Here is a 12,092-nt window from a genome sequence, read left to right on the forward strand (position 1 = left end):
CTAGTATGACTTGCGCGCTTTGGGAGTGAGTAAGCGGGATCGTGGTGGCGGACAGAGTTCAGCGTTGGCGCCAGATTCGGCCCTAAAGTTGCGTGGAGGAGAAGTATTTCTGGACGCATACACACGTAGTGGATCGTTGAGGTATGTCCGGTATGGTTTAGTGGCTAGGATACCTGGCTTTCACCCAGGAGGCCCGGGTTCGATTCCCGGTACCTGAACGTGAATTTTCGGGGCTGAGATGAGAAAACTTCTCACGGCCGTTTTTCGTCTTCGTGGAGCTGCTGCTCTGGGTTCCAGGTATAAGGTGAGAGAAAGTCAAGAAAAAGAGATACATCCTCACGTTAATGGCGGGTCCGTTTTGAAGGGAGAGGAGACGGTTTTGCGGTTTCGGACTGCTGATGCGACAGTGTTGCATTGCCCGTTAGCTCAGTGGGCTATAGCGTCGTGCTAGTAACGCGTAGGTCATGGGTTCCATCCCTCCACGGGCCATTCCATTTTCTCCCCTAATAGGAAATGCTGTCTCCTGCGAGACTCTGCCAGGCAGATTCTAAATGATGTGCACATCCAGCTAGAAGTCTGAACGTTTCGCTAAGGGGTTGCCAACGGCCAGCTCACTTTCGATTAATGAAGTTAAGCAGACGTTTGCGTGGTTAGTGAGTGGATGGGTGATCGTCCGGGAACTGTGCGTGCTATTGGACCCTTTCATTTCAACCCCCCCCCCCCCCCTCCTCCTCTTGTGCTACAGTGTTGACGTGCTATGATGCCTCCCTAAGCAATTTAAATTACGTTAGCGAACATATGATCCAAAATTTAACTAGGCTGTTTGCAAAAAGAGCGCAAGGAAAGTGCAAGAACGACTTTGGCAATAACAGAACCGTACGAATCAACAGATAATTTCTCAAATGTGTAGATAACACTGTGGCGAAGCAGTGAGATTTCCGAAATTTGTAAATGAAAGTTTAGCTTTTCGTATTGAAAAGGAAAAGTACTCTTGATTACCTTATTTCTCGCAGCCGATTGTCGTACTTCTCCTGTCATATCGGCCCCACCGCCGAGCGGCAGCGAGCGGCAGTCGAGCAAAGTCGGGCCAAGTCGACACACGATGAAGTGAAATCAATCCACTTAGCTGGAACGAGGCAGGAGACGAGGAGATACTACCTGTGCCGCGACACGTGGCAATTTCGAGGATCGAATGGTCTTGAACACATACTATTGCGCTACGCAAAAATGACAAATCCTCCTGCGGTCGCCAGGAATCGAACCCGGATTAACTGCTTGGGAAGAAACCATGCTGACCGTTACACCACCACCGCATTGCGCTGCATTCTTCCTGTGTCGCGGTGCGTTGCCGCCCCTGCTGCCACCAGAGGCTCAAGCGACCCTGCTGCAGGCCCTCTGCCCTCCAGCACATCGGAACGCGGTGCCACGTTGCTTCCAGGGCGATGCACTGTAACTAGACGCAGCATTGACTTCCGCCGAGAAATCGACCATTTCATGCACGGCATGGTGGGAAAACAATTCTGAAATTAGAACTTCTTAGTGAGGCTGCGGTGGCGAGTATTCCTGTATGCCTCGGTGGCGCAGTGGGCTGCGCGTGTCATTATCTTAAGGGCGTACGTTCTATCCTCAACTCAGCCATCTCATTTTCTCTCCACGACGGTGAAAGGCACAGCATAGCTTTTGCGAGGTAAGGCCGTATTTGCCGTTTATTACCACCTAGGCTACTTTGCGTCAACGTGTGTTTGTTTCCAGTTATTACTAATTACAGTTTTGCTAGTTGCACTCGAGACTGAAAGCGATGTTTGCCTAGTATGACTTGCGCGCTTTGGGAGTGAGTAAGCGGGATCGTGGTGGCGGACAGAGTTCAGCGTTGGCGCCAGATTCGGCCCTAAAGTTGCGTGGAGGAGAAGTATTTCTGGACGCATACACACGTAGTGGATCGTTGAGGTATGTCCGGTATGGTTTAGTGGCTAGGATACCTGGCTTTCACCCAGGAGGCCCGGGTTCGATTCCCGGTACCTGAACGTGAATTTTCGGGGCTGAGATGAGAAAACTTCTCACGGCCGTTTTTCGTCTTCGTGGAGCTGCTGCTCTGGGTTCCAGGTATAAGGTGAGAGAAAGTCAAGAAAAAGAGATACATCCTCACGTTAATGGCGGGTCCGTTTTGAAGGGAGAGGAGACGGTTTTGCGGTTTCGGACTGCTGATGCGACAGTGTTGCATTGCCCGTTAGCTCAGTGGGCTATAGCGTCGTGCTAGTAACGCGTAGGTCATGGGTTCCATCCCTCCACGGGCCATTCCATTTTCTCCCCTAATAGGAAATGCTGTCTCCTGCGAGACTCTGCCAGGCAGATTCTAAATGATGTGCACATCCAGCTAGAAGTCTGAACGTTTCGCTAAGGGGTTGCCAACGGCCAGCTCACTTTCGATTAATGAAGTTAAGCAGACGTTTGCGTGGTTAGTGAGTGGATGGGTGATCGTCCGGGAACTGTGCGTGCTATTGGACCCTTTCATTTCAACCCCCCCCCCCCCCCCTCCTCCTCTTGTGCTACAGTGTTGACGTGCTATGATGCCTCCCTAAGCAATTTAAATTACGTTAACGAACATATGATCCAAAATTTAACTAGGCTGTTTGCAAAAAGAGCGCAAGGAAAGTGCAAGAACGACTTTGGCAATAACAGAACCGTACGAATCAACAGATAATTTCTCAAATGTGTAGATAACACTGTGGCGAAGCAGTGAGATTTCCGAAATTTGTAAATGAAAGTTTAGCTTTTCGTATTGAAAAGGAAAAGTACTCTTGATTACCTTATTTCTCGCAGCCGATTGTCGTACTTCTCCTGTCATATCGGCCCCACCGCCGAGCGGCAGCGAGCGGCAGTCGAGCAAAGTCGGGCCAAGTCGACACACGATGAAGTGAAATCAATCCACTTAGCTGGAACGAGGCAGGAGACGAGGAGATACTACCTGTGCCGCGACACGTGGCAATTTCGAGGATCGAATGGTCTTGAACACATACTATTGCGCTACGCAAAAATGACAAATCCTCCTGCGGTCGCCAGGAATCGAACCCGGATTAACTGCTTGGGAAGAAACCATGCTGACCGTTACACCACCACCGCATTGCGCTGCATTCTTCCTGTGTCGCGGTGCGTTGCCGCCCCTGCTGCCACCAGAGGCTCAAGCGACCCTGCTGCAGGCCCTCTGCCCTCCAGCACATCGGAACGCGGTGCCACGTTGCTTCCAGGGCGATGCACTGTAACTAGACGCAGCATTGACTTCCGCCGAGAAATCGACCATTTCATGCACGGCATGGTGGGAAAACAATTCTGAAATTAGAACTTCTTAGTGAGGCTGCGGTGGCGAGTATTCCTGTATGCCTCGGTGGCGCAGTGGGCTGCGCGTGTCATTATCTTAAGGGCGTACGTTCTATCCTCAACTCAGCCATCTCATTTTCTCTCCACGACGGTGAAAGGCACAGCATAGCTTTTGCGAGGTAAGGCCGTATTTGCCGTTTATTACCACCTAGGCTACTTTGCGTCAACGTGTGTTTGTTTCCAGTTATTACTAATTACAGTTTTGCTAGTTGCACTCGAGACTGAAAGCGATGTTTGCCTAGTATGACTTGCGCGCTTTGGGAGTGAGTAAGCGGGATCGTGGTGGCGGACAGAGTTCAGCGTTGGCGCCAGATTCGGCCCTAAAGTTGCGTGGAGGAGAAGTATTTCTGGACGCATACACACGTAGTGGATCGTTGAGGTATGTCCGGTATGGTTTAGTGGCTAGGATACCTGGCTTTCACCCAGGAGGCCCGGGTTCGATTCCCGGTACCTGAACGTGAATTTTCGGGGCTGAGATGAGAAAACTTCTCACGGCCGTTTTTCGTCTTCGTGGAGCTGCTGCTCTGGGTTCCAGGTATAAGGTGAGAGAAAGTCAAGAAAAAGAGATACATCCTCACGTTAATGGCGTGGCCGTTTTGAAGGGAGAGGAGACGGTTTTGCGGTTTTGGACTGCTGATGCGACAGTGTTGCATTGCCCGTTAGCTCAGTGGGCTATAGCGTCGTGCTAGTAACGCGTAGGTCATGGGTTCCATCCCTCCACGGGCCATTCCATTTTCTCCCCTAATAGGAAATGCTGTCTCCTGCGAGACTCTGCCAGGCAGATTCTAAATGATGTGCACATCCAGCTAGAAGTCTGAACGTTTCGCTAAGGGGTTGCCAACGGCCAGCTCACTTTCGATTAATGAAGTTAAGCAGACGTTTGCGTGGTTAGTGAGTGGATGGGTGATCGTCCGGGAACTGTGCGTGCTATTGGACCCTTTCATTTCAACCCCCCCCCCCCTCCTCCTCTTGTGCTACAGTGTTGACGTGCTATGATGCCTCCCTAAGCAATTTAAATTACGTTAACGAACATATGATCCAAAATTTAACTAGGCTGTTTGCAAAAAGAGCGCAAGGAAAGTGCAAGAACGACTTTGGCAATAACAGAACCGTACGAATCAACAGATAATTTCTCAAATGTGTAGATAACACTGTGGCGAAGCAGTGAGATTTCCGAAATTTGTAAATGAAAGTTTAGCTTTTCGTATTGAAAAGGAAAAGTACTCTTGATTACCTTATTTCTCGCAGCCGATTGTCGTACTTCTCCTGTCATATCGGCCCCACCGCCGAGCGGCAGCGAGCGGCAGGCGAGCAAAGTCGGGCCAAGTCGACACACGATGAAGTGAAATCAATCCACTTAGCTGGAACGAGGCAGGAGACGAGGAGATACTACCTGTGCCGCGACACGTGGCAATTTCGAGGATCGAATGGTCTTGAACACATACTATTGCGCTACGCAAAAATGACAAATCCTCCTGCGGTCGCCAGGAATCGAACCCGGATTAACTGCTTGGGAAGAAACCATGCTGACCGTTACACCACCACCGCATTGCGCTGCATTCTTCCTGTGTCGCGGTGCGTTGCCGCCCCTGCTGCCACCAGAGGCTCAAGCGACCCTGCTGCAGGCCCTCTGCCCTCCAGCACATCGGAACGCGGTGCCACGTTGCTTCCAGGGCGATGCACTGTAACTAGACGCAGCATTGACTTCCGCCGAGAAATCGACCATTTCATGCACGGCATGGTGGGAAAACAATTCTGAAATTAGAACTTCTTAGTGAGGCTGCGGTGGCGAGTATTCCTGTATGCCTCGGTGGCGCAGTGGGCTGCGCGTGTCATTATCTTAAGGGCGTACGTTCTATCCTCAACTCAGCCATCTCATTTTCTCTCCACGACGGTGAAAGGCACAGCATAGCTTTTGCGAGGTAAGGCCGTATTTGCCGTTTATTACCACCTAGGCTACTTTGCGTCAACGTGTGTTTGTTTCCAGTTATTACTAATTACAGTTTTGCTAGTTGCACTCGAGACTGAAAGCGATGTTTGCCTAGTATGACTTGCGCGCTTTGGGAGTGAGTAAGCGGGATCGTGGTGGCGGACAGAGTTCAGCGTTGGCGCCAGATTCGGCCCTAAAGTTGCGTGGAGGAGAAGTATTTCTGGACGCATACACACGTAGTGGATCGTTGAGGTATGTCCGGTATGGTTTAGTGGCTAGGATACCTGGCTTTCACCCAGGAGGCCCGGGTTCGATTCCCGGTACCTGAACGTGAATTTTCGGGGCTGAGATGAGAAAACTTCTCACGGCCGTTTTTCGTCTTCGTGGAGCTGCTGCTCTGGGTTCCAGGTATAAGGTGAGAGAAAGTCAAGAAAAAGAGATACATCCTCACGTTAATGGCGTGGCCGTTTTGAAGGGAGAGGAGACGGTTTTGCGGTTTTGGACTGCTGATGCGACAGTGTTGCATTGCCCGTTAGCTCAGTGGGCTATAGCGTCGTGCTAGTAACGCGTAGGTCATGGGTTCCATCCCTCCACGGGCCATTCCATTTTCTCCCCTAATAGGAAATGCTGTCTCCTGCGAGACTCTGCCAGGCAGATTCTAAATGATGTGCACATCCAGCTAGAAGTCTGAACGTTTCGCTAAGGGGTTGCCAACGGCCAGCTCACTTTCGATTAATGAAGTTAAGCAGACGTTTGCGTGGTTAGTGAGTGGATGGGTGATCGTCCGGGAACTGTGCGTGCTATTGGACCCTTTCATTTCAACCCCCCCCCCCTCCTCCTCTTGTGCTACAGTGTTGACGTGCTATGATGCCTCCCTAAGCAATTTAAATTACGTTAACGAACATATGATCCAAAATTTAACTAGGCTGTTTGCAATAAGAGCGCAAGGAAAGTGCAAGAACGACTTTGGCAATAACAGAACCGTACGAATCAACAGATAATTTCTCAAATGTGTAGATAACACTGTGGCGAAGCAGTGAGATTTCCGAAATTTGTAAATGAAAGTTTAGCTTTTCGTATTGAAAAGGAAATGTACTCTTGATTACCTTATTTCTCGCAGCCGATTGTCGTACTTCTCCTGTCATATCGGCCCCACCGCCGAGCGGCAGCGAGCGGCAGTCGAGCAAAGTCGGGCCAAGTCGACACACGATGAAGTGAAATCAATCCACTTAGCTGGAACGAGGCAGGAGACGAGGAGATACTACCTGTGCCGCGACACGTGGCAATTTCGAGGATCGAATGGTCTTGAACACATACTATTGCGCTACGCAAAAATGACAAATCCTCCTGCGGTCGCCAGGAATCGAACCCGGATTAACTGCTTGGGAAGAAACCATGCTGACCGTTACACCACCACCGCATTGCGCTGCATTCTTCCTGTGTCGCGGTGCGTTGCCGCCCCTGCTGCCACCAGAGGCTCAAGCGACCCTGCTGCAGGCCCTCTGCCCTCCAGCACATCGGAACGCGGTGCCACGTTGCTTCCAGGGCGATGCACTGTAACTAGACGCAGCATTGACTTCCGCCGAGAAATCGACCATTTCATGCACGGCATGGTGGGAAAACAATTCTGAAATTAGAACTTCTTAGTGAGGCTGCGGTGGCGAGTATTCCTGTATGCCTCGGTGGCGCAGTGGGCTGCGCGTGTCATTATCTTAAGGGCGTACGTTCTATCCTCAACTCAGCCATCTCATTTTCTCTCCACGACGGTGAAAGGCACAGCATAGCTTTTGCGAGGTAAGGCCGTATTTGCCGTTTATTACCACCTAGGCTACTTTGCGTCAACGTGTGTTTGTTTCCAGTTATTACTAATTACAGTTTTGCTAGTTGCACTCGAGACTGAAAGCGATGTTTGCCTAGTATGACTTGCGCGCTTTGGGAGTGAGTAAGCGGGATCGTGGTGGCGGACAGAGTTCAGCGTTGGCGCCAGATTCGGCCCTAAAGTTGCGTGGAGGAGAAGTATTTCTGGACGCATACACACGTAGTGGATCGTTGAGGTATGTCCGGTATGGTTTAGTGGCTAGGATACCTGGCTTTCACCCAGGAGGCCCGGGTTCGATTCCCGGTACCTGAACGTGAATTTTCGGGGCTGAGATGAGAAAACTTCTCACGGCCGTTTTTCGTCTTCGTGGAGCTGCTGCTCTGGGTTCCAGGTATAAGGTGAGAGAAAGTCAAGAAAAAGAGATACATCCTCACGTTAATGGCGTGGCCGTTTTGAAGGGAGAGGAGACGGTTTTGCGGTTTTGGACTGCTGATGCGACAGTGTTGCATTGCCCGTTAGCTCAGTGGGCTATAGCGTCGTGCTAGTAACGCGTAGGTCATGGGTTCCATCCCTCCACGGGCCATTCCATTTTCTCCCCTAATAGGAAATGCTGTCTCCTGCGAGACTCTGCCAGGCAGATTCTAAATGATGTGCACATCCAGCTAGAAGTCTGAACGTTTCGCTAAGGGGTTGCCAACGGCCAGCTCACTTTCGATTAATGAAGTTAAGCAGACGTTTGCGTGGTTAGTGAGTGGATGGGTGATCGTCCGGGAACTGTGCGTGCTATTGGACCCTTTCATTTCAACCCCCCCCCCTCCTCCTCTTGTGCTACAGTGTTGACGTGCTATGATGCCTCCCTAAGCAATTTAAATTACGTTAACGAACATATGATCCAAAATTTAACTAGGCTGTTTGCAATAAGAGCGCAAGGAAAGTGCAAGAACGACTTTGGCAATAACAGAACCGTACGAATCAACAGATAATTTCTCAAATGTGTAGATAACACTGTGGCGAAGCAGTGAGATTTCCGAAATTTGTAAATGAAAGTTTAGCTTTTCGTATTGAAAAGGAAATGTACTCTTGATTACCTTATTTCTCGCAGCCGATTGTCGTACTTCTCCTGTCATATCGGCCCCACCGCCGAGCGGCAGCGAGCGGCAGTCGAGCAAAGTCGGGCCAAGTCGACACACGATGAAGTGAAATCAATCCACTTAGCTGGAACGAGGCAGGAGACGAGGAGATACTACCTGTGCCGCGACACGTGGCAATTTCGAGGATCGAATGGTCTTGAACACATACTATTGCGCTACGCAAAAATGACAAATCCTCCTGCGGTCGCCAGGAATCGAACCCGGATTAACTGCTTGGGAAGAAACCATGCTGACCGTTACACCACCACCGCATTGCGCTGCATTCTTCCTGTGTCGCGGTGCGTTGCCGCCCCTGCTGCCACCAGAGGCTCAAGCGACCCTGCTGCAGGCCCTCTGCCCTCCAGCACATCGGAACGCGGTGCCACGTTGCTTCCAGGGCGATGCACTGTAACTAGACGCAGCATTGACTTCCGCCGAGAAATCGACCATTTCATGCACGGCATGGTGGGAAAACAATTCTGAAATTAGAACTTCTTAGTGAGGCTGCGGTGGCGAGTATTCCTGTATGCCTCGGTGGCGCAGTGGGCTGCGCGTGTCATTATCTTAAGGGCGTACGTTCTATCCTCAACTCAGCCATCTCATTTTCTCTCCACGACGGTGAAAGGCACAGCATAGCTTTTGCGAGGTAAGGCCGTATTTGCCGTTTATTACCACCTAGGCTACTTTGCGTCAACGTGTGTTTGTTTCCAGTTATTACTAATTACAGTTTTGCTAGTTGCACTCGAGACTGAAAGCGATGTTTGCCTAGTATGACTTGCGCGCTTTGGGAGTGAGTAAGCGGGATCGTGGTGGCGGACAGAGTTCAGCGTTGGCGCCACATTCGGCCCTAAAGTTGCGTGGAGGAGAAGTATTTCTGGACGCATACACACGTAGTGGATCGTTGAGGTATGTCCGGTATGGTTTAGTGGCTAGGATACCTGGCTTTCACCCAGGAGGCCCGGGTTCGATTCCCGGTACCTGAACGTGAATTTTCGGGGCTGAGATGAGAAAACTTCTCACGGCCGTTTTTCGTCTTCGTGGAGCTGCTGCTCTGGGTTCCAGGTATAAGGTGAGAGAAAGTCAAGAAAAAGAGATACATCCTCACGTTAATGGCGTGGCCGTTTTGAAGGGAGAGGAGACGGTTTTGCGGTTTTGGACTGCTGATGCGACAGTGTTGCATTGCCCGTTAGCTCAGTGGGCTATAGCGTCGTGCTAGTAACGCGTAGGTCATGGGTTCCATCCCTCCACGGGCCATTCCATTTTCTCCCCTAATAGGAAATGCTGTCTCCTGCGAGACTCTGCCAGGCAGATTCTAAATGATGTGCACATCCAGCTAGAAGTCTGAACGTTTCGCTAAGGGGTTGCCAACGGCCAGCTCACTTTCGATTAATGAAGTTAAGCAGACGTTTGCGTGGTTAGTGAGTGGATGGGTGATCGTCCGGGAACTGTGCGTGCTATTGGACCCTTTCATTTCAACCCCCCCCCCTCCTCCTCTTGTGCTACAGTGTTGACGTGCTATGATGCCTCCCTAAGCAATTTAAATTACGTTAACGAACATATGATCCAAAATTTAACTAGGCTGTTTGCAATAAGAGCGCAAGGAAAGTGCAAGAACGACTTTGGCAATAACAGAACCGTACGAATCAACAGATAATTTCTCAAATGTGTAGATAACACTGTGGCGAAGCAGTGAGATTTCCGAAATTTGTAAATGAAAGTTTAGCTTTTCGTATTGAAAAGGAAATGTACTCTTGATTACCTTATTTCTCGCAGCCGATTGTCGTACTTCTCCTGTCATATCGGCCCCACCGCCGAGCGGCAGCGAGCGGCAGTCGAGCAAAGTCGGGCCAAGTCGACACACGATGAAGTGAAATCAATCCACTTAGCTGGAACGAGGCAGGAGACGAGGAGATACTACCTGTGCCGCGACACGTGGCAATTTCGAGGATCGAATGGTCTTGAACACATACTATTGCGCTACGCAAAAATGACAAATCCTCCTGCGGTCGCCAGGAATCGAACCCGGATTAACTGCTTGGGAAGAAACCATGCTGACCGTTACACCACCACCGCATTGCGCTGCATTCTTCCTGTGTCGCGGTGCGTTGCCGCCCCTGCTGCCACCAGAGGCTCAAGCGACCCTGCTGCAGGCCCTCTGCCCTCCAGCACATCGGAACGCGGTGCCACGTTGCTTCCAGGGCGATGCACTGTAACTAGACGCAGCATTGACTTCCGCCGAGAAATCGACCATTTCATGCACGGCATGGTGGGAAAACAATTCTGAAATTAGAACTTCTTAGTGAGGCTGCGGTGGCGAGTATTCCTGTATGCCTCGGTGGCGCAGTGGGCTGCGCGTGTCATTATCTTAAGGGCGTACGTTCTATCCTCAACTCAGCCATCTCATTTTCTCTCCACGACGGTGAAAGGCACAGCATAGCTTTTGCGAGGTAAGGCCGTATTTGCCGTTTATTACCACCTAGGCTACTTTGCGTCAACGTGTGTTTGTTTCCAGTTATTACTAATTACAGTTTTGCTAGTTGCACTCGAGACTGAAAGCGATGTTTGCCTAGTATGACTTGCGCGCTTTGGGAGTGAGTAAGCGGGATCGTGGTGGCGGACAGAGTTCAGCGTTGGCGCCACATTCGGCCCTAAAGTTGCGTGGAGGAGAAGTATTTCTGGACGCATACACACGTAGTGGATCGTTGAGGTATGTCCGGTATGGTTTAGTGGCTAGGATACCTGGCTTTCACCCAGGAGGCCCGGGTTCGATTCCCGGTACCTGAACGTGAATTTTCGGGGCTGAGATGAGAAAACTTCTCACGGCCGTTTTTCGTCTTCGTGGAGCTGCTGCTCTGGGTTCCAGGTATAAGGTGAGAGAAAGTCAAGAAAAAGAGATACATCCTCACGTTAATGGCGGGGCCGTTTTGAAGGGAGAGGAGACGGGATTGCGGTTTTGGACTGCTGATGCGACAGTGTTGCATTGCCCGTTAGCTCAGTGGGCTATAGCGTCGTGCTAGTAACGCGTAGGTCATGGGTTCCATCCCTCCACGGGCCATTCCATTTTCTCCCCTAATAGGAAATGCTGTCTCCTGCGAGACTCTGCCAGGCAGATTCTAAATGATGTGCACATCCAGCTAGAAGTCTGAACGTTTCGCTAAGGGGTTGCCAACGGCCAGCTCACTTTCGATTAATGAAGTTAAGCAGACGTTTGCGTGGTTAGTGAGTGGATGGGTGATCGTCCGGGAACTGTGCGTGCTATTGGACCCTTTCATTTCAACCCCCCCCCCTCCTCCTCTTGTGCTACAGTGTTGACGTGCTATGATGCCTCCCTAAGCAATTTAAATTACGTTAACGAACATATGATCCAAAATTTAACTAGGCTGTTTGCAAAAAGAGCGCAAGGAAAGTGCAAGAACGACTTTGGCAATAACAGAACCGTACGAATCAACAGATAATTTCTCAAATGTGTAGATAACACTGTGGCGAAGCAGTGAGATTTCCGAAATTTGTAAATGAAAGTTTAGCTTTTCGTATTGAAAAGGAAATGTACTCTTGATTACCTTATTTCTCGCAGCCGATTGTCGTACTTCTCCTGTCATATCGGCCCCACCGCCGAGCGGCAGCGAGCGGCAGTCGAGCAAAGTCGGGCCAAGTCGACACACGATGAAGTGAAATCAATCCACTTAGCTGGAACGAGGCAGGAGACGAGGAGATACTACCTGTGCCGCGACACGTGGCAATTTCGAGGATCGAATGGTCTTGAACACATACTATTGCGCTACGCAAAAATGACAAATCCTCCTGCGGTCGCCAGGAATCGAACCCGGATTAACTGCTT

General features: G+C 50.5%; 7 non-coding genes across 7 annotated transcripts; all 7 read left to right on the plus strand.

Moving 5' to 3' along the window:
• The first annotated feature begins 146 nt into the window (after positions 1-146).
• Positions 147-218, plus strand: Trnae-uuc. Its single transcript has one exon. It is a non-coding gene; the product is annotated as a tRNA-Glu (tRNA).
• Positions 219-1,952: 1,734 nt separating this feature from the next.
• Trnae-uuc lies at positions 1,953-2,024 on the plus strand. Its single transcript has one exon. It is a non-coding gene; the product is annotated as a tRNA-Glu (tRNA).
• A 1,735-nt stretch (positions 2,025-3,759) lies between these two features.
• Positions 3,760-3,831, plus strand: Trnae-uuc. Its single transcript has one exon. It is a non-coding gene; the product is annotated as a tRNA-Glu (tRNA).
• Positions 3,832-5,562: 1,731 nt separating this feature from the next.
• On the plus strand, positions 5,563-5,634 carry Trnae-uuc. Its single transcript has one exon. It is a non-coding gene; the product is annotated as a tRNA-Glu (tRNA).
• Positions 5,635-7,364: 1,730 nt separating this feature from the next.
• On the plus strand, positions 7,365-7,436 carry Trnae-uuc. The gene has a single exon. It is a non-coding gene; the product is annotated as a tRNA-Glu (tRNA).
• Positions 7,437-9,165: 1,729 nt separating this feature from the next.
• Positions 9,166-9,237, plus strand: Trnae-uuc. Its single transcript has one exon. It is a non-coding gene; the product is annotated as a tRNA-Glu (tRNA).
• A 1,729-nt stretch (positions 9,238-10,966) lies between these two features.
• Positions 10,967-11,038, plus strand: Trnae-uuc. The gene has a single exon. It is a non-coding gene; the product is annotated as a tRNA-Glu (tRNA).
• The last annotated feature ends 1,054 nt before the right edge of the window (positions 11,039-12,092 follow it).

The sequence above is a fragment of the Schistocerca piceifrons genome, chromosome 8, assembly GCF_021461385.2.
Source record: "Schistocerca piceifrons isolate TAMUIC-IGC-003096 chromosome 8, iqSchPice1.1, whole genome shotgun sequence".
Classification (NCBI taxonomy): domain Eukaryota; kingdom Metazoa; phylum Arthropoda; class Insecta; order Orthoptera; family Acrididae; genus Schistocerca; species Schistocerca piceifrons.